The 24,153-nt window shown below is 47.3% G+C and overlaps 14 non-coding genes across 14 annotated transcripts; all 14 read left to right on the forward strand.

The window, feature by feature from the left end:
- The first annotated feature begins 1,486 nt into the window (after positions 1 to 1,486).
- On the forward strand, positions 1,487 to 1,558 carry TRNAP-CGG (transfer RNA proline (anticodon CGG)). Its single transcript has one exon. It is a non-coding gene; the product is annotated as a tRNA-Pro (tRNA).
- A 414-nt stretch (positions 1,559 to 1,972) lies between these two features.
- TRNAV-UAC (transfer RNA valine (anticodon UAC)) lies at positions 1,973 to 2,045 on the forward strand. The gene has a single exon. It is a non-coding gene; the product is annotated as a tRNA-Val (tRNA).
- Positions 2,046 to 4,775: 2,730 nt separating this feature from the next.
- On the forward strand, positions 4,776 to 4,847 carry TRNAP-CGG (transfer RNA proline (anticodon CGG)). Its single transcript has one exon. It is a non-coding gene; the product is annotated as a tRNA-Pro (tRNA).
- Positions 4,848 to 5,261: 414 nt separating this feature from the next.
- Positions 5,262 to 5,334, forward strand: TRNAV-UAC (transfer RNA valine (anticodon UAC)). The gene has a single exon. It is a non-coding gene; the product is annotated as a tRNA-Val (tRNA).
- A 2,750-nt stretch (positions 5,335 to 8,084) lies between these two features.
- On the forward strand, positions 8,085 to 8,156 carry TRNAP-CGG (transfer RNA proline (anticodon CGG)). Its single transcript has one exon. It is a non-coding gene; the product is annotated as a tRNA-Pro (tRNA).
- Positions 8,157 to 8,570: 414 nt separating this feature from the next.
- TRNAV-UAC (transfer RNA valine (anticodon UAC)) lies at positions 8,571 to 8,643 on the forward strand. Its single transcript has one exon. It is a non-coding gene; the product is annotated as a tRNA-Val (tRNA).
- Positions 8,644 to 11,393: 2,750 nt separating this feature from the next.
- On the forward strand, positions 11,394 to 11,465 carry TRNAP-CGG (transfer RNA proline (anticodon CGG)). Its single transcript has one exon. It is a non-coding gene; the product is annotated as a tRNA-Pro (tRNA).
- Positions 11,466 to 11,879: 414 nt separating this feature from the next.
- TRNAV-UAC (transfer RNA valine (anticodon UAC)) lies at positions 11,880 to 11,952 on the forward strand. The gene has a single exon. It is a non-coding gene; the product is annotated as a tRNA-Val (tRNA).
- Positions 11,953 to 14,678: 2,726 nt separating this feature from the next.
- On the forward strand, positions 14,679 to 14,750 carry TRNAP-CGG (transfer RNA proline (anticodon CGG)). Its single transcript has one exon. It is a non-coding gene; the product is annotated as a tRNA-Pro (tRNA).
- Positions 14,751 to 15,164: 414 nt separating this feature from the next.
- On the forward strand, positions 15,165 to 15,237 carry TRNAV-UAC (transfer RNA valine (anticodon UAC)). The gene has a single exon. It is a non-coding gene; the product is annotated as a tRNA-Val (tRNA).
- A 2,756-nt stretch (positions 15,238 to 17,993) lies between these two features.
- Positions 17,994 to 18,065, forward strand: TRNAP-CGG (transfer RNA proline (anticodon CGG)). The gene has a single exon. It is a non-coding gene; the product is annotated as a tRNA-Pro (tRNA).
- Positions 18,066 to 18,480: 415 nt separating this feature from the next.
- On the forward strand, positions 18,481 to 18,553 carry TRNAV-UAC (transfer RNA valine (anticodon UAC)). The gene has a single exon. It is a non-coding gene; the product is annotated as a tRNA-Val (tRNA).
- Positions 18,554 to 21,276: 2,723 nt separating this feature from the next.
- On the forward strand, positions 21,277 to 21,348 carry TRNAP-CGG (transfer RNA proline (anticodon CGG)). Its single transcript has one exon. It is a non-coding gene; the product is annotated as a tRNA-Pro (tRNA).
- Positions 21,349 to 21,762: 414 nt separating this feature from the next.
- TRNAV-UAC (transfer RNA valine (anticodon UAC)) lies at positions 21,763 to 21,835 on the forward strand. Its single transcript has one exon. It is a non-coding gene; the product is annotated as a tRNA-Val (tRNA).
- The last annotated feature ends 2,318 nt before the right edge of the window (positions 21,836 to 24,153 follow it).

Below are 24,153 nucleotides of genomic sequence, written 5' to 3' on the forward strand. Positions count from 1 at the left end.
GTTTCTGTAGTGTAGTGGTTAGCACGTTCGAGACCGGGCAGAAACACTCTCTGCTGGCATTTTACACAAAATCGTTTTTTTCCCCTTTTGTCACACACAAATGTAAAGTATGAACTTATTTGCGTTCCCATGGAAATAGCATATGCTCTCAAGAGCTTGAGAAATACACTGGGAAGGCAAGCATCCTCACATGTATTGTGTATATGGGGCCAATAATAAAATGCACGCGCCTTCATTTTGTGTATGTAATGTTGCAGAGCACAGAGAGGATTTCTTTTCCCTACTGCTGGGTATTTGGGTCTCTGGGATCACAGTTGGGTCCGCTCCGTCCTCTGAAATGGTGCATATTAGTTACATAGGTTAGTGTACCAAAGAAATATCACATTTTCATATACAGCTTCTTCATTTCTGTGTTCTGAGGGATTACCAGTTGTAAGAAATGCACTTGCCGGTACAGTGATTCCCTGGCTTTCTCTGGCCCGAGAAAGCTTTTCCTCTGAACTGGGAACAGAAGTTGGACTGCTTCTGCTGAACTTCCTGAAAGCATAGCTGGCGGGAGGAGGGACTTTTTGAGTGCTGGGAAAATTTGAGCTGGAAATTTGCATAGGCTGGACAGAGATTGCTTGGAGCAGCCAAAATATAATAACGGCCATGGCGCTCAAGTAAAGCAGAAAGCTTTTAGTATACACCTTTTGCACTCTTGTCAACGAAGCTGGGCTCTGTGAATGCTCACCCTACGCAAGAAAAGAGAACAGACTTTGCTGGTGACCTAAATATATATCTCGCCTGATCGAGCACGATCGAGCTCTGAGTGAGCAGCTGTGCAATGGTCATCTTTACCAAAGGGGAGATGCTGCTTTTGCCAGTGTCACGCCCATGCTCTCAGGGCTGGAGGGAGGAGGGCTGCTTTTTGTTTTTACAGGCAAAAGGAAAGGCCCAGCCCTCAGAGCTTCTGCCAATGCATATCCCAGCAGGTGCAAAATAAAGTCTCTCCCCCACCTTGCCAGCTGCAGATTGATCAGAAGACTGCTAGTCTAGTGTGTTGGGCCACTCTCTCTCTTCTGTGTATCGTCCCCTCTTATTACATAAACAGCATAAGAGGAAGGAAGGAAGGAAGGAAGGAAGGAAGGAAGGAAGGAAGGAAGGAAGGAAGGAAGGAAGGAAGGAAGGAAGGAAGGAAGGAAGGAAGGAAGGAAGGAAGGAAGGAAGGAAGGAAGGAAGGAAGGAAGGAAGGAAGGAAGGAAGGAAGGAAGGAAGGAAGGAAGGAACAGTGTATCGCAAGCACCTTTCACCCTGATGTCAATGGTCCACCAACCTTCGGGATGAGGAGTAGACCTGTGAAGACGCTCAGCCTTTGCATCATTTAGGGACGAGGACGGGCTTTAGGAGCAAACGTTAGGAAGAGATACTCTTGTGCTACAATCCTCAAGAGGTACAACTGCCAAGTCAAATCCCTACATATTGTCTAGACTACTCTGCAAGTGTAGGCTCGTTGGTCTAGGGGTATGATTCTCGCTTCGGGTGCGAGAGGTCCCGGGTTCAAATCCCGGACGAGCCCATTGATTGGTGCCTGGCCCGATACTTTTTTACACATGTGTTTTTCAATTCTATAGACTCTGGACTGATGGATGGACAATGGTCGATGAACATTGGGCTTCCTAAGCCTCTTTGCGGACCGCCTCATTGCGCCATGCATTAAGGAGTCCCAAGTAGCTCTCAGTCACCTTTCTGGATTTGTTTGTTGATTCATGGCTGTCCCATACCAATGCCTAAAGAGGCCCTTACATCTTCAGACTGCACGGCCTCTCAGCTGGCACACTTGTCTGAGTGTTCATGCTTGTAACGCCGTGTGTGTGATGAGCTGCATTTGTAAAGCTTTGGGCGTGAGGCATTTGATAAGTGTTCAAACAGAGACAATTGCACTGTTACTTGACCCTATTCTCTCAACCGCCAGAGGGCATAGCATGCAGCAGTTTCTGTAGTGTAGTGGTTATCACGTTCGCCTTACACGCGAAAGGTCCCTGGTTCGAGACCGGGCAGAAACAGCAGAGGGTGGCATTTTACACTTTTCATGTTCCACCATCTCGAAGCTCAAGCCATGAACTTATTTGCAGTTGCAACGGAAGAAGCAGTTCCTCTGACACGCTTTGAAATAAATTCTGAGTAGACGAGCGCACTCACATTTGCTCCGAATATGTGATGAATTAAAATTGCATGCCTGCATATGTGCGTGCTTATGTATAGTTGGATGGAAAGCTGAGGGAGCAGTTGTGCAATGCTATTTCTTACAGAAGGGTGGCGCTGCTTTTCCCTGAGCAATGTTCATGCACCCAGGCAGATGTGATATTGGATTTTTCTTTTTTTCAAGGGCAAAAGAAAATTCCTAGCCCTCAGAGCTTCTGCCAATGCAGATCCGGTGCAAAATGAAGGCTCTCACTCGCTCACTTTGTCCACTTTCAATTGATCAGCAGACCGCGTTGGTGTTGTGCTAGATTTCTTCTTCTGTGCATCAACAGCTCTTTTATACGTACCCTTCACGGGCGAATGGAAGGGAGGGTGTGCCACCAGCTTCATTGATCCTGATGTCAATGTGCCAACACCTTCAGGACGAGAAGAAGAGCTATGAAGACAGTCAGAGCGTGCCGACTGGGGCATTCATTTGGCTCATACACCGACAAGGCTTTCAGCGGCAGGAACAAACTTCAGGAATAGGCATTCTTGGCCTCGAAGCCTAAGGGGGGTGGAAACGCTGAGTACAATTCCGTCAGATGATCACAGGACCGTGGCTCGTTGGTCTAGGGGTATGATTCTCGCTTTGGGTGCGAGAGGTCCGGAGGAGCCCGATCAAGGTGGGTAACTTGAGCTCCTTTTTTTTTTTCCAATGTTATTTTCATTGGACAGACTCTCTGGCTTTCTCGGTAAGCAGTAGTCGATGAACAATTCACTTCCTGAACCTCTTTGCCTGCCATGTCCTTGCGACAAGCACTTTGTGTTCTCTGTTAGCTCTCAGTAACATTCCTTGATTTGCTTGTGAGTTTTGGCCGTCCGATCTCAAAGTGGAAATATGTCCTTCCCTCTGTACGCTGCATAGACCCTCAACAGGCATACTTGTATATGTGCGCATGCTTGATAGGACGTATGTTTTAGGCTGGATTGTGTGAGCTTCAGGCGCAAGGCATTTGATTAGTCTTTAAGCAGGTCCACTTGCAAAGCCCTTTGCACCTGTTCTCCCAGTCCCTACAAAGGGATGCAAGCAGTTGTTTCTGTAGTGTAGTGGTTAGCACGTTCGAGACCGGGCAGAAACACTCTCTGCTGGCATTTTACACAAAATCGTTTTTTTCCCCTTTTGTCACACACAAATGTAAAGTATGAACTTATTTGCGTTCCCATGGAAATAGCATATGCTCTCAAGAGCTTGAGAAATACACTGGGAAGGCAAGCATCCTCACATGTATTGTGTATATGGGGCCAATAATAAAATGCACGCGCCTTCATTTTGTGTATGTAATGTTGCAGAGCACAGAGAGGATTTCTTTTCCCTACTGCTGGGTATTTGGGTCTCTGGGATCACAGTTGGGTCCGCTCCGTCCTCTGAAATGGTGGATATTAGTTACATAGGTTAGTGTACCAAAGAAATATCACATTTTCATATACAGCTTCTTCATTTCTGTGTTCTGAGGGATTACCAGTTGTAAGAAATGCACTTGCCGGTACAGTGATTCCCTGGCTTTCTCTGGCCCGAGAAAGCTTTTCCTCTGAACTGGGAACAGAAGTTGGACTGCTTCTGCTGAACTTCCTGAAAGCATAGCTGGCGGGAGGAGGGACTTTTTGAGTGCTGGGAAAATTTGAGCTGGAAATTTGCATAGGCTGGACAGAGATTGCTTGGAGCAGCCAAAATATAATAACGGCCATGGCGCTCAAGTAAAGCAGAAAGCTTTTAGTATACACCTTTTGCACTCTTGTCAACGAAGCTGGGCTCTGTGAATGCTCACCCTACGCAAGAAAAGAGAACAGACTTTGCTGGTGACCTAAATATATCTCGCCTGATCGAGCACGATCGAGCTCTGAGTGAGCAGCTTTGCAATGGTCATCTTTACCAAAGGGGAGATGCTGCTTTTGCCAGTGTCACACCCATGCTCTCAGGGCTGGAGGGAGGAGGGCTGCTTTTTGTTTTTACAGGCAAAAGGAAAGGCCCAGCCCTCAGAGCTTCTGCCAATGCATATCCCAGCAGGTGCAAAATAAAGTCTTTCCCCCACCTTGCCAGCTGCAGATTGATCAGAAGACTGCTAGTCTAGTGTGTTGGGCCACTCTCTCTCTTCTGTGTATCGTCCCCTCTTATTACATAAACAGCATAAGAGGAAGGAAGGAAGGAAGGAAGGAAGGAAGGAAGGAAGGAAGGAAGGAAGGAAGGAAGGAAGGAAGGAAGGAAGGAAGGAAGGAAGGAAGGAAGGAAGGAAGGAAGGAAGGAAGGAAGGAAGGAAGGAAGGAAGGAAGGAAGGAAGGAAGGAAGGAAGGAAGGAAGGAAGGAAGGAAGGAAGGAAGGAAGGAAGGAAGGAACAGTGTATCGCAAGCACCTTTCACCCTGATGTCAATGGTCCACCAACCTTCGGGATGAGGAGTAGACCTGTGAAGACGCTCAGCCTTTGCATCATTTAGGGACGAGGACGGGCTTTAGGAGCAAACGTTAGGAAGAGATACTCTTGTGCTACAATCCTCAAGAGGTACAACTGCCAAGTCAAATCCCTACATATTGTCTAGACTACTCTGCAAGTGTAGGCTCGTTGGTCTAGGGGTATGATTCTCGCTTCGGGTGCGAGAGGTCCCGGATTCAAATCCCGGACGAGCCCATTGATTGGTGCCTGGCCCGATACTTTTTTACACATGTGTTTTTCAATTCTATAGACTCTGGACTGATGGATGGACAATGGTCGATGAACATTGGGCTTCCTAAGCCTCTTTGCGGACCGCCTCATTGCGCCATGCATTAAGGAGTCCCAAGTAGCTCTCAGTCACCTTTCTGGATTTGTTTGTTAATTCATGGCTGTCCCATACCAATGCCTAAAGAGGCCCTTACATCTTCAGACTGCACGGCCTCTCAGCTGGCACACTTGTCTGAGTGTTCATGCTTGTAACGCCGTGTGTGTGATGAGCTGCATTTGTAAAGCTTTGGGCGTGAGGCATTTGATAAGTGTTCAAACAGAGACAATTGCACTGTTACTTGACCCTATTCTCTCAACCGCCAGAGGGCATAGCATGCAGCAGTTTCTGTAGTGTAGTGGTTATCACGTTCGCCTTACACGCGAAAGGTCCCTGGTTCGAGACCGGGCAGAAACAGCAGAGGGTGGCATTTTACACTTTTCATGTTCCACCATCTCGAAGCTCAAGCCATGAACTTATTTGCAGTTGCAACGGAAGAAGCAGTTCCTCTGACACGCTTTGAAATAAATTCTGAGTAGACGAGCGCACTCACATTTGCTCCGAATATGTGATGAATTAAAATTGCATGCCTGCATATGTGCGTGCTTATGTATAGTTGGATGGAAAGCTGAGGGAGCAGTTGTGCAATGCTATTTCTTACAGAAGGGTGGCGCTGCTTTTCCCTGAGCAATGTTCATGCACCCAGGCAGATGTGATATTGGATTTTTCTTTTTTTCAAGGGCAAAAGAAAATTCCTAGCCCTCAGAGCTTCTGCCAATGCAGATCCGGTGCAAAATGAAGGCTCTCACTCGCTCACTTTGTCCACTTTCAATTGATCAGCAGACCGCGTTGGTGTTATGCTAGATTTCTTCTTCTGTGCATCAACAGCTCTTTTATACGTACCCTTCACGGGCGAATGGAAGGGAGGGTGTGCCACCAGCTTCATTGATCCTGATGTCAATGTGCCAACACCTTCAGGACGAGAAGAAGAGCTATGAAGACAGTCAGAGCGTGCCGACTGGGGCATTCATTTGGCTCATACACCGACAAGGCTTTCAGCGGCAGGAACAAACTTCAGGAATAGGCATTCTTGGCCTCGAAGCCTAAGGGGGGTGGAAACGCTGAGTACAATTCCGTCAGATGATCACAGGACCGTGGCTCGTTGGTCTAGGGGTATGATTCTCGCTTTGGGTGCGAGAGGTCCGGAGGAGCCCGATCAAGGTGGGTAACTTGAGCTCCTTTTTTTTTTTCCAATGTTATTTTCATTGGACAGACTCTCTGGCTTTCTCGGTAAGCAGTAGTCGATGAACAATTCACTTCCTGAACCTCTTTGCCTGCCATGTCCTTGCGACAAGCACTTTGTGTTCTCTGTTAGCTCTCAGTAACATTCCTTGATTTGCTTGTGAGTTTTGGCCGTCCGATCTCAAAGTGGAAATATGTCCTTCCCTCTGTACGCTGCATAGACCCTCAACAGGCATACTTGTATATGTGCGCATGCTTGATAGGACGTATGTTTTAGGCTGGATTGTGTGAGCTTCAGGCGCAAGGCATTTGATTAGTCTTTAAGCAGGTCCACTTGCAAAGCCCTTTGCACCTGTTCTCCCAGTCCCTACAAAGGGATGCAAGCAGTTGTTTCTGTAGTGTAGTGGTTAGCACGTTCGAGACCGGGCAGAAACACTCTCTGCTGGCATTTTACACAAAATCGTTTTTTTCCCCTTTTGTCACACACAAATGTAAAGTATGAACTTATTTGCGTTCCCATGGAAATAGCATATGCTCTCAAGAGCTTGAGAAATACACTGGGAAGGCAAGCATCCTCACATGTATTGTGTATATGGGGCCAATAATAAAATGCACGCGCCTTCATTTTGTGTATGTAATGTTGCAGAGCACAGAGAGGATTTCTTTTCCCTACTGCTGGGTATTTGGGTCTCTGGGATCACAGTTGGGTCCGCTCCGTCCTCTGAAATGGTGGATATTAGTTACATAGGTTAGTGTACCAAAGAAATATCACATTTTCATATACAGCTTCTTCATTTCTGTGTTCTGAGGGATTACCAGTTGTAAGAAATGCACTTGCCGGTACAGTGATTCCCTGGCTTTCTCTGGCCCGAGAAAGCTTTTCCTCTGAACTGGGAACAGAAGTTGGACTGCTTCTGCTGAACTTCCTGAAAGCATAGCTGGCGGGAGGAGGGACTTTTTGAGTGCTGGGAAAATTTGAGCTGGAAATTTGCATAGGCTGGACAGAGATTGCTTGGAGCAGCCAAAATATAATAACGGCCATGGCGCTCAAGTAAAGCAGAAAGCTTTTAGTATACACCTTTTGCACTCTTGTCAACGAAGCTGGGCTCTGTGAATGCTCACCCTACGCAAGAAAAGAGAACAGACTTTGCTGGTGACCTAAATATATCTCGCCTGATCGAGCACGATCGAGCTCTGAGTGAGCAGCTTTGCAATGGTCATCTTTACCAAAGGGGAGATGCTGCTTTTGCCAGTGTCACACCCATGCTCTCAGGGCTGGAGGGAGGAGGGCTGCTTTTTGTTTTTACAGGCAAAAGGAAAGGCCCAGCCCTCAGAGCTTCTGCCAATGCATATCCCAGCAGGTGCAAAATAAAGTCTTTCCCCCACCTTGCCAGCTGCAGATTGATCAGAAGACTGCTAGTCTAGTGTGTTGGGCCACTCTCTCTCTTCTGTGTATCGTCCCCTCTTATTGCATAAACAGCATAAGAGGAAGGAAGGAAGGAAGGAAGGAAGGAAGGAAGGAAGGAAGGAAGGAAGGAAGGAAGGAAGGAAGGAAGGAAGGAAGGAAGGAAGGAAGGAAGGAAGGAAGGAAGGAAGGAAGGAAGGAAGGAAGGAAGGAAGGAAGGAAGGAAGGAAGGAAGGAAGGAAGGAAGGAAGGAAGGAAGGAAGGAAGGAAGGAAGGAAGGAAGGAAGGAAGGAAGGAAGGAACAGTGTATCGCAAGCACCTTTCACCCTGATGTCAATGGTCCACCAACCTTCGGGATGAGGAGTAGACCTGTGAAGACGCTCAGCCTTTGCATCATTTAGGGACGAGGACGGGCTTTAGGAGCAAACGTTAGGAAGAGATACTCTTGTGCTACAATCCTCAAGAGGTACAACTGCCAAGTCAAATCCCTACATATTGTCTAGACTACTCTGCAAGTGTAGGCTCGTTGGTCTAGGGGTATGATTCTCGCTTCGGGTGCGAGAGGTCCCGGGTTCAAATCCCGGACGAGCCCATTGATTGGTGCCTGGCCCGATACTTTTTTACACATGTGTTTTTCAATTCTATAGACTCTGGACTGATGGATGGACAATGGTCGATGAACATTGGGCTTCCTAAGCCTCTTTGCGGACCGCCTCATTGCGCCATGCATTAAGGAGTCCCAAGTAGCTCTCAGTCACCTTTCTGGATTTGTTTGTTAATTCATGGCTGTCCCATACCAATGCCTAAAGAGGCCCTTACATCTTCAGACTGCACGGCCTCTCAGCTGGCACACTTGTCTGAGTGTTCATGCTTGTAACGCCGTGTGTGTGATGAGCTGCATTTGTAAAGCTTTGGGCGTGAGGCATTTGATAAGTGTTCAAACAGAGACAATTGCACTGTTACTTGACCCTATTCTCTCAACCGCCAGAGGGCATAGCATGCAGCAGTTTCTGTAGTGTAGTGGTTATCACGTTCGCCTTACACGCGAAAGGTCCCTGGTTCGAGACCGGGCAGAAACAGCAGAGGGTGGCATTTTACACTTTTCATGTTCCACCATCTCGAAGCTCAAGCCATGAACTTATTTGCAGTTGCAACGGAAGAAGCAGTTCCTCTGACACGCTTTGAAATAAATTCTGAGTAGACGAGCGCACTCACATTTGCTCCGAATATGTGATGAATTAAAATTGCATGCCTGCATATGTGCGTGCTTATGTATAGTTGGATGGAAAGCTGAGGGAGCAGTTGTGCAATGCTATTTCTTACAGAAGGGTGGCGCTGCTTTTCCCTGAGCAATGTTCATGCACCCAGGCAGATGTGATATTGGATTTTTCTTTTTTTCAAGGGCAAAAGAAAATTCCTAGCCCTCAGAGCTTCTGCCAATGCAGATCCGGTGCAAAATGAAGGCTCTCACTCGCTCACTTTGTCCACTTTCAATTGATCAGCAGACCGCGTTGGTGTTATGCTAGATTTCTTCTTCTGTGCATCAACAGCTCTTTTATACGTACCCTTCACGGGCGAATGGAAGGGAGGGTGTGCCACCAGCTTCATTGATCCTGATGTCAATGTGCCAACACCTTCAGGACGAGAAGAAGAGCTATGAAGACAGTCAGAGCGTGCCGACTGGGGCATTCATTTGGCTCATACACCGACAAGGCTTTCAGCGGCAGGAACAAACTTCAGGAATAGGCATTCTTGGCCTCGAAGCCTAAGGGGGGTGGAAACGCTGAGTACAATTCCGTCAGATGATCACAGGACCGTGGCTCGTTGGTCTAGGGGTATGATTCTCGCTTTGGGTGCGAGAGGTCCGGAGGAGCCCGATCAAGGTGGGTAACTTGAGCTCCTTTTTTTTTTTCCAATGTTATTTTCATTGGACAGACTCTCTGGCTTTCTCGGTAAGCAGTAGTCGATGAACAATTCACTTCCTGAACCTCTTTGCCTGCCATGTCCTTGCGACAAGCACTTTGTGTTCTCTGTTAGCTCTCAGTAACATTCCTTGATTTGCTTGTGAGTTTTGGCCGTCCGATCTCAAAGTGGAAATATGTCCTTCCCTCTGTACGCTGCATAGACCCTCAACAGGCATACTTGTATATGTGCGCATGCTTGATAGGACGTATGTTTTAGGCTGGATTGTGTGAGCTTCAGGCGCAAGGCATTTGATTAGTCTTTAAGCAGGTCCACTTGCAAAGCCCTTTGCACCTGTTCTCCCAGTCCCTACAAAGGGATGCAAGCAGTTGTTTCTGTAGTGTAGTGGTTAGCACGTTCGAGACCGGGCAGAAACACTCTCTGCTGGCATTTTACACAAAATCGTTTTTTTCCCCTTTTGTCACACACAAATGTAAAGTATGAACTTATTTGCGTTCCCATGGAAATAGCATATGCTCTCAAGAGCTTGAGAAATACACTGGGAAGGCAAGCATCCTCACATGTATTGTGTATATGGGGCCAATAATAAAATGCACGCGCCTTCATTTTGTGTATGTAATGTTGCAGAGCACAGAGAGGATTTCTTTTCCCTACTGCTGGGTATTTGGGTCTCTGGGATCACAGTTGGGTCCGCTCCGTCCTCTGAAATGGTGCATATTAGTTACATAGGTTAGTGTACCAAAGAAATATCACATTTTCATATACAGCTTCTTCATTTCTGTGTTCTGAGGGATTACCAGTTGTAAGAAATGCACTTGCCGGTACAGTGATTCCCTGGCTTTCTCTGGCCCGAGAAAGCTTTTCCTCTGAACTGGGAACAGAAGTTGGACTGCTTCTGCTGAACTTCCTGAAAGCATAGCTGGCGGGAGGAGGGACTTTTTGAGTGCTGGGAAAATTTGAGCTGGAAATTTGCATAGGCTGGACAGAGATTGCTTGGAGCAGCCAAAATATAATAACGGCCATGGCGCTCAAGTAAAGCAGAAAGCTTTTAGTATACACCTTTTGCACTCTTGTCAACGAAGCTGGGCTCTGTGAATGCTCACCCTACGCAAGAAAAGAGAACAGACTTTGCTGGTGACCTAAATATATCTCGCCTGATCGAGCACGATCGAGCTCTGAGTGAGCAGCTTTGCAATGGTCATCTTTACCAAAGGGGAGATGCTGCTTTTGCCAGTGTCACACCCATGCTCTCAGGGCTGGAGGGAGGAGGGCTGCTTTTTGTTTTTACAGGCAAAAGGAAAGGCCCAGCCCTCAGAGCTTCTGCCAATGCATATCCCAGCAGGTGCAAAATAAAGTCTTTCCCCCACCTTGCCAGCTGCAGATTGATCAGAAGACTGCTAGTCTAGTGTGTTGGGCCACTCTCTCTCTTCTGTGTATCGTCCCCTCTTATTACATAAACAGCATAAGAGGAAGGAAGGAAGGAAGGAAGGAAGGAAGGAAGGAAGGAAGGAAGGAAGGAAGGAAGGAAGGAAGGAAGGAAGGAAGGAAGGAAGGAAGGAAGGAAGGAAGGAAGGAAGGAAGGAAGGAAGGAAGGAAGGAAGGAAGGAAGGAAGGAAGGAAGGAAGGAAGGAAGGAAGGAAGGAAGGAAGGAAGGAAGGAAGGAAGGAAGGAAGGAAGGAAGGAAGGAACAGTGTATCGCAAGCACCTTTCACCCTGATGTCAATGGTCCACCAACCTTCGGGATGAGGAGTAGACCTGTGAAGACGCTCAGCCTTTGCATCATTTAGGGACGAGGACGGGCTTTAGGAGCAAACGTTAGGAAGAGATACTCTTGTGCTACAATCCTCAAGAGGTACAACTGCCAAGTCAAATCCCTACATATTGTCTAGACTACTCTGCAAGTGTAGGCTCGTTGGTCTAGGGGTATGATTCTCGCTTCGGGTGCGAGAGGTCCCGGGTTCAAATCCCGGACGAGCCCATTGATTGGTGCCTGGCCCGATACTTTTTTACACATGTGTTTTTCAATTCTATAGACTCTGGACTGATGGATGGACAATGGTCGATGAACATTGGGCTTCCTAAGCCTCTTTGCGGACCGCCTCATTGCGCCATGCATTAAGGAGTCCCAAGTAGCTCTCAGTCACCTTTCTGGATTTGTTTGTTAATTCATGGCTGTCCCATACCAATGCCTAAAGAGGCCCTTACATCTTCAGACTGCACGGCCTCTCAGCTGGCACACTTGTCTGAGTGTTCATGCTTGTAACGCCGTGTGTGTGATGAGCTGCATTTGTAAAGCTTTGGGCGTGAGGCATTTGATAAGTGTTCAAACAGAGACAATTGCACTGTTACTTGACCCTATTCTCTCAACCGCCAGAGGGCATAGCATGCAGCAGTTTCTGTAGTGTAGTGGTTATCACGTTCGCCTTACACGCGAAAGGTCCCTGGTTCGAGACCGGGCAGAAACAGCAGAGGGTGGCATTTTACACTTTTCATGTTCCACCATCTCGAAGCTCAAGCCATGAACTTATTTGCAGTTGCAACGGAAGAAGCAGTTCCTCTGACACGCTTTGAAATAAATTCTGAGTAGACGAGCGCACTCACATTTGCTCCGAATATGTGATGAATTAAAATTGCATGCCTGCATATGTGCGTGCTTATGTATAGTTGGATGGAAAGCTGAGGGAGCAGTTGTGCAATGCTATTTCTTACAGAAGGGTGGCGCTGCTTTTCCCTGAGCAATGTTCATGCACCCAGGCAGATGTGATATTGGATTTTTCTTTTTTTCAAGGGCAAAAGAAAATTCCTAGCCCTCAGAGCTTCTGCCAATGCAGATCCGGTGCAAAATGAAGGCTCTCACTCGCTCACTTTGTCCACTTTCAATTGATCAGCAGACCGCGTTGGTGTTATGCTAGATTTCTTCTTCTGTGCATCAACAGCTCTTTTATACGTACCCTTCACGGGCGAATGGAAGGGAGGGTGTGCCACCAGCTTCATTGATCCTGATGTCAATGTGCCAACACCTTCAGGACGAGAAGAAGAGCTATGAAGACAGTCAGAGCGTGCCGACTGGGGCATTCATTTGGCTCATACACCGACAAGGCTTTCAGCGGCAGGAACAAACTTCAGGAATAGGCATTTTTGGCCTCGAAGCCTAAGGGGGGTGGAAACGCTGAGTACAATTCCGTCAGATGATCACAGGACCGTGGCTCGTTGGTCTAGGGGTATGATTCTCGCTTTGGGTGCGAGAGGTCCGGAGGAGCCCGATCAAGGTGGGTAACTTGAGCTCCTTTTTTTTTTTCCAATGTTATTTTCATTGGACAGACTCTCTGGCTTTCTCGGTAAGCAGTAGTCGATGAACAATTCACTTCCTGAACCTCTTTGCCTGCCATGTCCTTGCGACAAGCACTTTGTGTTCTCTGTTAGCTCTCAGTAACATTCCTTGATTTGCTTGTGAGTTTTGGCCGTCCGATCTCAAAGTGGAAATATGTCCTTCCCTCTGTACGCTGCATAGACCCTCAACAGGCATACTTGTATATGTGCGCATGCTTGATAGGACGTATGTTTTAGGCTGGATTGTGTGAGCTTCAGGCGCAAGGCATTTGATTAGTCTTTAAGCAGGTCCACTTGCAAAGCCCTTTGCACCTGTTCTCCCAGTCCCTACAAAGGGATGCAAGCAGTTGTTTCTGTAGTGTAGTGGTTAGCACGTTCGAGACCGGGCAGAAACACTCTCTGCTGGCATTTTACACAAAATCGTTTTTTTCCCCTTTTGTCACACACAAATGTAAAGTATGAACTTATTTGCGTTCCCATGGAAATAGCATATGCTCTCAAGAGCTTGAGAAATACACTGGGAAGGCAAGCATCCTCACATGTATTGTGTATATGGGGCCAATAATAAAATGCACGCGCCTTCATTTTGTGTATGTAATGTTGCAGAGCACAGAGAGGATTTCTTTTCCCTACTGCTGGGTATTTGGGTCTCTGGGATCACAGTTGGGTCCGCTCCGTCCTCTGAAATGGTGGATATTAGTTACATAGGTTAGTGTACCAAAGAAATATCACATTTTCATATACAGCTTCTTCATTTCTGTGTTCTGAGGGATTACCAGTTGTAAGAAATGCACTTGCCGGTACAGTGATTCCCTGGCTTTCTCTGGCCCGAGAAAGCTTTTCCTCTGAACTGGGAACAGAAGTTGGACTGCTTCTGCTGAACTTCCTGAAAGCATAGCTGGCGGGAGGAGGGACTTTTTGAGTGCTGGGAAAATTTGAGCTGGAAATTTGCATAGGCTGGACAGAGATTGCTTGGAGCAGCCAAAATATAATAACGGCCATGGCGCTCAAGTAAAGCAGAAAGCTTTTAGTATACACCTTTTGCACTCTTGTCAACGAAGCTGGGCTCTGTGAATGCTCACCCTACGCAAGAAAAGAGAACAGACTTTGCTGGTGACCTAAATATATCTCGCCTGATCGAGCACGATCGAGCTCTGAGTGAGCAGCTTTGCAATGGTCATCTTTACCAAAGGGGAGATGCTGCTTTTGCCAGTGTCACACCCATGCTCTCAGGGCTGGAGGGAGGAGGGCTGCTTTTTGTTTTTACAGGCAAAAGGAAAGGCCCAGCCCTCAGAGCTTCTGCCAATGCATATCCCAGCAGGTGCAAAATAAAGTCTTTCCCCCACCTTGCCAGCTGCAGATTGATCAGAAGACTGCTAGTCTAGTGTGTTGGGCCACTCTCTCTCTTCTGTGTATCGTCCCCTCTTATTACATAAACAGCATAAGAGGAAGGAAGGAAGGAAGGAAGGAAGGAAGGAAGGAAGGAAGGAAGGAAGGAAGGAAGGAAGGAAGGAAGGAAGGAAGGAAGGAAGGAAGGAAGGAAGGAAGGAAGGAAGGAAGGAAGGAAGGAAGGAAGGAAGGAAGGAAGGAAGGAAGGAAGGAAGGAAGGAAGGAAGGAAGGAAGGAAGGAAGGAAGGAAGGAACAGTGTATCGCAAGCACCTTTCACCCTGATGTCAATGGTCCACCAACCTTCGGGATGAGGAGTAGACCTGTAAAGACGCTCAGCCTTTGCATCATTTAGGGACGAGGACGGGCTTTAGGAGCAAACGTTAGGAAGAGATACTCTTGTGCTACAATCCTCAAGAGGTACAACTGCCAAGTCAAATCCCTACATATTGTCTAGACTACTCTGCAAGTGTAGGCTCGTTGGTCTAGGGGTATGATTCTCGCTTCGGGTGCGAGAGGTCCCGGGTTCAAATCCCGGACGAGCCCATTGATTGGTGCCTGGCCCGATACTTTTTTACACATGTGTTTTTCAATTCTATAGACTCTGGACTGATGGATGGACAATGGTCGATGAACATTGGGCTTCCTAAGCCTCTTTGCGGACCGCCTCATTGCGCCATGCATTAAGGAGTCCCAAGTAGCTCTCAGTCACCTTTCTGGATTTGTTTGTTAATTCATGGCTGTCCCATACCAATGCCTAAAGAGGCCCTTACATCTTCAGACTGCACGGCCTCTCAGCTGGCACACTTGTCTGAGTGTTCATGCTTGTAACGCCGTGTGTGTGATGAGCTGCATTTGTAAAGCTTTGGGCGTGAGGCATTTGATAAGTGTTCAAACAGAGACAATTGCACTGTTACTTGACCCTATTCTCTCAACCGCCAGAGGGCATAGCATGCAGCAGTTTCTGTAGTGTAGTGGTTATCACGTTCGCCTTACACGCGAAAGGTCCCTGGTTCGAGACCGGGCAGAAACAGCAGAGGGTGGCATTTTACACTTTTCATGTTCCACCATCTCGAAGCTCAAGCCATGAACTTATTTGCAGTTGCAACGGAAGAAGCAGTTCCTCTGACACGCTTTGAAATAAATTCTGAGTAGACGAGCGCACTCACATTTGCTCCGAATATGTGATGAATTAAAATTGCATGCCTGCATATGTGCGTGCTTATGTATAGTTGGATGGAAAGCTGAGGGAGCAGTTGTGCAATGCTATTTCTTACAGAAGGGTGGCGCTGCTTTTCCCTGAGCAATGTTCATGCACCCAGGCAGATGTGATATTGGATTTTTCTTTTTTTCAAGGGCAAAAGAAAATTCCTAGCCCTCAGAGCTTCTGCCAATGCAGATCCGGTGCAAAATGAAGGCTCTCACTCGCTCACTTTGTCCACTTTCAATTGATCAGCAGACCGCGTTGGTGTTATGCTAGATTTCTTCTTCTGTGCATCAACAGCTCTTTTATACGTACCCTTCACGGGCGAATGGAAGGGAGGGTGTGCCACCAGCTTCATTGATCCTGATGTCAATGTGCCAACACCTTCAGGACGAGAAGAAGAGCTATGAAGACAGTCAGAGCGTGCCGACTGGGGCATTCATTTGGCTCATACACCGACAAGGCTTTCAGCGGCAGGAACAAACTTCAGGAATAGGCATTCTTGGCCTCGAAGCCTAAGGGGGGTGGAAACGCTGAGTACAATTCCGTCAGATGATCACAGGACCGTGGCTCGTTGGTCTAGGGGTATGATTCTCGCTTTGGGTGCGAGAGGTCCGGAGGAGCCCGATCAAGGTGGGTAACTTGAGCTCCTTTTTTTTTTTCCAATGTTATTTTCATTGGACAGACTCTCTGGCTTTCTCGGTAAGCAGTAGTCGATGAACAATTCACTTCCTGAACCTCTTTGCCTGCCATGTCCTTGCGACAAGCACTTTGTGTTCTCTGTTAGCTCTCAGTAACATTCCTTGATTTGCTTGTGAGTTTTGGCCGTCCGATCTCAAAGTGGAAATATGTCCTTCCCTCTGTACGCTGCATAGACCCTCAACAGGCATACTTGTATATGTGCGCATGCTTGATAGGACGTATGTTTTAGGCTGGATTGTGTGAGCTTCAGGCGCAAGGCATTTGATTAGTCTTTAAGCAGGTCCACTTGCAAAGCCCTTTGCACCTGTTCTCCCAGTCCCTACAAAGGGATGCAAGCAGTTGTTTCTGTAGTGTAGTGGTTAGCACGTTCGAGACCGGGCAGAAACACTCTCTGCTGGCATTTTACACAAAATCGTTTTTTTCCCCTTTTGTCACACACAAATGTAAAGTATGAACTTATTTGCGTTCCCATGGAAATAGCATATGCTCTCAAGAGCTTGAGAAATACACTGGGAAGGCAAGCATCCTCACATGTATTGTGTATATGGGGCCAATAATAAAATGCACGCGCCTTCATTTTGTGTATGTAATGTTGCAGAGCACAGAGAGGATTTCTTTTCCCTACTGCTGGGTATTTGGGTCTCTGGGATCACAGTTGGGTCCGCTCCGTCCTCTGAAATGGTGCATATTAGTTACATAGGTTAGTGTACCAAAGAAATATCACATTTTCATATACAGCTTCTTCATTTCTGTGTTCTGAGGGATTACCAGTTGTAAGAAATGCACTTGCCGGTACAGTGATTCCCTGGCTTTCTCTGGCCCGAGAAAGCTTTTCCTCTGAACTGGGAACAGAAGTTGGACTGCTTCTGCTGAACTTCCTGAAAGCATAGCTGGCGGGAGGAGGGACTTTTTGAGTGCTGGGAAAATTTGAGCTGGAAATTTGCATAGGCTGGACAGAGATTGCTTGGAGCAGCCAAAATATAATAACGGCCATGGCGCTCAAGTAAAGCAGAAAGCTTTTAGTATACACCTTTTGCACTCTTGTCAACGAAGCTGGGCTCTGTGAATGCTCACCCTACGCAAGAAAAGAGAACAGACTTTGCTGGTGACCTAAATATATATCTCGCCTGATCGAGCACGATCGAGCTCTGAGTGAGCAGCTGTGCAATGGTCATCTTTACCAAAGGGGAGATGCTGCTTTTGCCAGTGTCACGCCCATGCTCTCAGGGCTGGAGGGAGGAGGGCTGCTTTTTGTTTTTACAGGCAAAAGGAAAGGCCCAGCCCTCAGAGCTTCTGCCAATGCATATCCCAGCAGGTGCAAAATAAAGTCTCTCCCCCACCTTGCCAGCTGCAGATTGATCAGAAGACTGCTAGTCTAGTGTGTTGGGCCACTCTCTCTCTTCTGTGTATCGTCCCCTCTTATTACATAAACAGCATAAGAGGAAGGAAGGAAGGAAGGAAGGAAGGAAGGAAGGAAGGAAGGAAGGAAGGAAGGAAGGAAGGAAGGAAGGAAGGAAGGAAGGAAGGAAGGAAGGAAGGAAGGAAGGAAGGAAGGAAGGAAGGAAGGAAGGAAGGAAGGAAGGAAGGAAGGAAGGAAGGAAGGAAGGAAGGAAGGAAGGAAGGAAGGAAGGAAGGAAGGAAGGAAGGAAGGAAGGAAGGAAGGAACAGTGTATCGCAAGCACCTTTCACCCTGATGTCAATGGTCCACCAACCTTCGGGATGAGGAGTAGACCTGTGAAGACGCTCAGCCTTTGCATCATTTAGGGACAAGGACGGGCTTTAGGAGCAAACGTTAGGAAGAGATACTCTTGTGCTACAATCCTCAAGAGGTACAACTGCCAAGTCAAATCCCTACATATTGTCTAGACTACTCTGCAAGTGTAGGCTCGTTGGTCTAGGGGTATGATTCTCGCTTCGGGTGCGAGAGGTCCCGGGTTCAAATCCCGGACGAGCCCATTGATTGGTGCCTGGCCCGATACTTTTTTTACACATGTGTTTTTCAATTCTATAGACTGTGGACTGATGGATGGACAATGGTCGATGAACATTGGGCTTCCTAAGCCTCTTTGCGGACCGCCTCATTGCGCCATGCATTAAGGAGTCCCAAGTAGCTCTCAGTCACCTTTCTGGATTTGTTTGTTAATTCATGGCTGTCCCATACCAATGCCTAAAGAGGCCCTTACATCTTCAGACTGCACGGCCTCTCAGCTGGCACACTTGTCTGAGTGTTCATGCTTGTAACGCCGTGTGTGTGATGAGCTGCATTTGTAAAGCTTTGGGCGTGAGGCATTTGATAAGTGTTCAAACAGAGACAATTGCACTGTTACTTGACCCTATTCTCTCAACCGCCAGAGGGCATAGCATGCAGCAGTTTCTGTAGTGTAGTGGTTATCACGTTCGCCTTACACGCGAAAGGTCCCTGGTTCGAGACCGGGCAGAAACAGCAGAGGGTGGCATTTTACACTTTTCATGTTCCACCATCTCGAAGCGCAAGCCATGAACTTATTTGCAGTTGCAACGGAAGAAGCAGTTCCTCTGACACGCTTTGAAATAAATTCTGAGTAGACGAGCGCACTCACATTTGCTCCGAATATGTGATGAATTAAAATTGCATGCCTGCATATGTGCGTGCTTATGTATAGTTGGATGGAAAGCTGAGGGAGCAGTTGTGCAATGCTATTTCTTACAGAAGGGTGGCGCTGCTTTTCCCTGAGCAATGTTCATGCACCCAGGCAGATGTGATATTGGATTTTTCTTTTTTTCAAGGGCAAAAGAAAATTCCTAGCCCTCAGAGCTTCTGCCAATGCAGATCCGGTGCAAAATGAAGGCTCTCACTCGCTCACTTTGTCCACTTTCAATTGATCAGCAGACCGCGTTGGTGTTGTGCTAGATTTCTTCTTCTGTGCATCAACAGCTCTTTTATACGTACCCTTCACGGGCGAATGGAAGGGAGGGTGTGCCACCAGCTTCATTGATCCTGATGTCAATGTGCCAACACCTTCAGGACGAGAAGAAGAGCTATGAAGACAGTCAGAGCGTGCCGACTGGGGCATTCATTTGGCTCATACACCGACAAGGCTTTCAGCGGCAGGAACAAACTTCAGGAATAGGCATTCTTGGCCTCGAAGCCTAAGGGGGGTGGAAACGCTGAGTACAATTCCGTCAGATGATCACAGGACCGTGGCTCGTTGGTCTAGGGGTATGATTCTCGCTTTGGGTGCGAGAGGTCCGGAGGAGCCCGATCAAGGTGGGTAACTTGAGCTCCTTTTTTTTTTTTCCAATGTTATTTTCATTGGACAGACTCTCTGGCTTTCTCGGTAAGCAGTAGTCGATGAACAATTCACTTCCTGAACCTCTTTGCCTGCCATGTCCTTGCGACAAGCACTTTGTGTTCTCTGTTAGCTCTCAGTAACATTCCTTGATTTGCTTGTGAGTTTTGGCCGTCCGATCTCAAAGTGGAAATATGTCCTTCCCTCTGTACGCTGCATAGACCCTCAACAGGCATACTTGTATATGTGCGCATGCTTGATAGGACGTATGTTTTAGGCTGGATTGTGTGAGCTTCAGGCGCAAGGCATTTGATTAGTCTTTAAGCAGGTCCACTTGCAAAGCCCTTTGCACCTGTTCTCCCAGTCCCTACAAAGGGATGCAAGCAGTTGTTTCTGTAGTGTAGTGGTTAGCACGTTCGAGACCGGGCAGAAACACTCTCTGCTGGCATTTTACACAAAATCGTTTTTTTCCCCTTTTGTCACACACAAATGTAAAGTATGAACTTATTTGCGTTCCCATGGAAATAGCATATGCTCTCAAGAGCTTGAGAAATACACTGGGAAGGCAAGCATCCTCACATGTATTGTGTATATGGGGCCAATAATAAAATGCACGCGCCTTCATTTTGTGTATGTAATGTTGCAGAGCACAGAGAGGATTTCTTTTCCCTACTGCTGGGTATTTGGGTCTCTGGGATCACAGTTGGGTCCGCTCCGTCCTCTGAAATGGTGGATATTAGTTACATAGGTTAGTGTACCAAAGAAATATCACATTTTCATATACAGCTTCTTCATTTCTGTGTTCTGAGGGATTACCAGTTGTAAGAAATGCACTTGCCGGTACAGTGATTCCCTGGCTTTCTCTGGCCCGAGAAAGCTTTTCCTCTGAACTGGGAACAGAAGTTGGACTGCTTCTGCTGAACTTCCTGAAAGCATAGCTAGCGGGAGGAGGGACTTTTTGAGTGCTGGGAAAATTTGAGCTGGAAATTTGCATAGGCTGGACAGAGATTGCTTGGAGCAGCCAAAATATAATAACGGCCATGGCGCTCAAGTAAAGCAGAAAGCTTTTAGTATACACCTTTTGCACTCTTGTCAACGAAGCTGGGCTCTGTGAATGCTCACCCTACGCAAGAAAAGAGAACAGACTTTGCTGGTGACCTAAATATATCTCGCCTGATCGAGCACGATCGAGCTCTGAGTGAGCAGCTTTGCAATGGTCATCTTTACCAAAGGGGAGATGCTGCTTTTGCCAGTGTCACACCCATGCTCTCAGGGCTGGAGGGAGGAGGGCTGCTTTTTGTTTTTACAGGCAAAAGGAAAGGCCCAGCCCTCAGAGCTTCTGCCAATGCATATCCCAGCAGGTGCAAAATAAAGTCTTTCCCCCACCTTGCCAGCTGCAGATTGATCAGAAGACTGCTAGTCTAGTGTGTTGGGCCACTCTCTCTCTTCTGTGTATCGTCCCCTCTTATTACATAAACAGCATAAGAGGAAGGAAGGAAGGAAGGAAGGAAGGAAGGAAGGAAGGAAGGAAGGAAGGAAGGAAGGAAGGAAGGAAGGAAGGAAGGAAGGAAGGAAGGAAGGAAGGAAGGAAGGAAGGAAGGAAGGAAGGAAGGAAGGAAGGAAGGAAGGAAGGAAGGAAGGAAGGAAGGAAGGAAGGAAGGAAGGAAGGAAGGAAGGAACAGTGTATCGCAAGCACCTTTCACCCTGATGTCAATGGTCCACCAACCTTCGGGATGAGGAGTAGACCTGTGAAGACGCTCAGCCTTTGCATCATTTAGGGACGAGGACGGGCTTTAGGAGCAAACGTTAGGAAGAGATACTCTTGTGCTACAATCCTCAAGAGGTACAACTGCCAAGTCAAATCCCTACATATTGTCTAGACTACTCTGCAAGTGTAGGCTCGTTGGTCTAGGGGTATGATTCTCGCTTCGGGTGCGAGAGGTCCCGGGTTCAAATCCCGGACGAGCCCATTGATTGGTGCCTGGCCCGATACTTTTTTACACATGTGTTTTTCAATTCTATAGACTCTGGACTGATGGATGGACAATGGTCGATGAACATTGGGCTTCCTAAGCCTCTTTGCGGACCGCCTCATTGCGCCATGCATTAAGGAGTCCCAAGTAGCTCTCAGTCACCTTTCTGGATTTGTTTGTTAATTCATGGCTGTCCCATACCAATGCCTAAAGAGGCCCTTACATCTTCAGACTGCACGGCCTCTCAGCTGGCACACTTGTCTGAGTGTTCATGCTTGTAACGCCGTGTGTGTGATGAGCTGCATTTGTAAAGCTTTGGGCGTGAGGCATTTGATAAGTGTTCAAACAGAGACAATTGCACTGTTACTTGACCCTATTCTCTCAACCGCCAGAGGGCATAGCATGCAGCAGTTTCTGTAGTGTAGTGGTTATCACGTTCGCCTTACACGCGAAAGGTCCCTGGTTCGAGACCGGGCAGAAACAGCAGAGGGTGGCATTTTACACTTTTCATGTTCCACCATCTCGAAGCTCAAGCCATGAACTTATTTGCAGTTGCAACGGAAGAAGCAGTTCCTCTGACACGCTTTGAAATAAATTCTGAGTAGACGAGCGCACTCACATTTGCTCCGAATATGTGATGAATTAAAATTGCATGCCTGCATGTGTGCGTGCTTATGTATAGTTGGATGGAAAGCTGAGGGAGCAGTTGTGCAATGCTATTTCTTACAGAAGGGTGGCGCTGCTTTTCCCTGAGCAATGTTCATGCACCCAGGCAGATGTGATATTGGATTTTTCTTTTTTTCAAGGGCAAAAGAAAATTCCTAGCCCTCAGAGCTTCTGCCAATGCAGATCCGGTGCAAAATGAAGGCTCTCACTCGCTCACTTTGTCCACTTTCAATTGATCAGCAGACCGCGTTGGTGTTGTGCTAGATTTCTTCTTCTGTGCATCAACAGCTCTTTTATACGTACCCTTCACGGGCGAATGGAAGGGAGGGTGTGCCACCAGCTTCATTGATCCTGATGTCAATGTGCCAACACCTTCAGGACGAGAAGAAGAGCTATGAAGACAGTCAGAGCGTGCCGACTGGGGCATTCATTTGGCTCATACACCGACAAGGCTTTCAGCGGCAGGAACAAACTTCAGGAATAGGCATTCTTGGCCTCGAAGCCTAAGGGGGGTGGAAACGCTGAGTACAATTCCGTCAGATGATCACAGGACCGTGGCTCGTTGGTCTAGGGGTATGATTCTCGCTTTGGGTGCGAGAGGTCCGGAGGAGCCCGATCAAGGTGGGTAACTTGAGCTCCTTTTTTTTTTTCCAATGTTATTTTCATTGGACAGACTCTCTGGCTTTCTCGGTAAGCAGTAGTCGATGAACAATTCACTTCCTGAACCTCTTTGCCTGCCATGTCCTTGCGACAAGCACTTTGTGTTCTCTGTTAGCTCTCAGTAACATTCCTTGATTTGCTTGTGAGTTTTGGCCGTCCGATCTCAAAGTGGAAATATGTCCTTCCCTCTGTACGCTGCATAGACCCTCAACAGGCATACTTGTATATGTGCGCATGCTTGATAGGACGTATGTTTTAGGCTGGATTGTGTGAGCTTCAGGCGCAAGGCATTTGATTAGTCTTTAAGCAGGTCCACTTGCAAAGCCCTTTGCACCTGTTCTCCCAGTCCCTACAAAGGGATGCAAGCAGTTGTTTCTGTAGTGTAGTGGTTAGCACGTTCGAGACCGGGCAGAAACACTCTCTGCTGGCATTTTACACAAAATCGTTTTTTTCCCCTTTTGTCACACACAAATGTAAAGTATGAACTTATTTGCGTTCCCATGGAAATAGCATATGCTCTCAAGAGCTTGAGAAATACACTGGGAAGGCAAGCATCCTCACATGTATTCTGTATATGGGGCCAATAATAAAATGCACGCGCCTTCATTTTGTGTATGTAATGTTGCAGAGCACAGAGAGGATTTCTTTTCCCTACTGCTGGGTATTTGGGCCTCTGGGATCACAGTTGGGTCCGCTCCGTCCTCTGAAATGGTGCATATTAGTTACATAGGTTAGTGTACCAAAGAAATATCACATTTTCATATACAGCTTCTTCATTTCTGTGTTCTGAGGGATTACCAGTTGTAAGAAATGCACTTGCCGGTACAGTGATTCCCTGGCTTTCTCTGGCCCGAGAAAGCTTTTCCTCTGAACTGGGAACAGAAGTTGGACTGCTTCTGCTGAACTTCCTGAAAGCATAGCTGGCGGGAGGAGGGACTTTTTGAGTGCTGGGAAAATTTGAGCTGGAAATTTGCATAGGCTGGACAGAGATTGCTTGGAGCAGCCAAAATATAATAACGGCCATGGCGCTCAAGTAAAGCAGAAAGCTTTTAGTATACACCTTTTGCACTCTTGTCAACGAAGCTGGGCTCTGTGAATGCTCACCCTACGCAAGAAAAGAGAACAGACTTTGCTGGTGACCTAAATATATCTCGCCTGATCGAGCACGATCGAGCTCTGAGTGAGCAGCTGTGCAATGGTCATCTTTACCAAAGGGGAGATGCTGCTTTTGCCAGTGTCACGCCCATGCTCTCAGGGCTGGAGGGAGGAGGGCTGCTTTTTGTTTTTACAGGCAAAAGGAAAGGCCCAGCCCTCAGAGCTTCTGCCAATGCATATCCCAGCAGGTGCAAAATAAAGTCTCTCCCCCACCTTGCCAGCTGCAGATTGATCAGAAGACTGCTAGTCTAGTGTGTTGGGCCACTCTCTCTCTTCTGTGTATCGTCCCCTCTTATTACATAAACAGCATAAGAGGAAGG

This window comes from Ambystoma mexicanum, chromosome 2q (genome assembly GCF_040938575.1).
Source record: "Ambystoma mexicanum isolate Mex_15411 chromosome 2q, UKY_AmexF1_1, whole genome shotgun sequence".
Taxonomy (NCBI): domain Eukaryota; kingdom Metazoa; phylum Chordata; class Amphibia; order Caudata; family Ambystomatidae; genus Ambystoma; species Ambystoma mexicanum.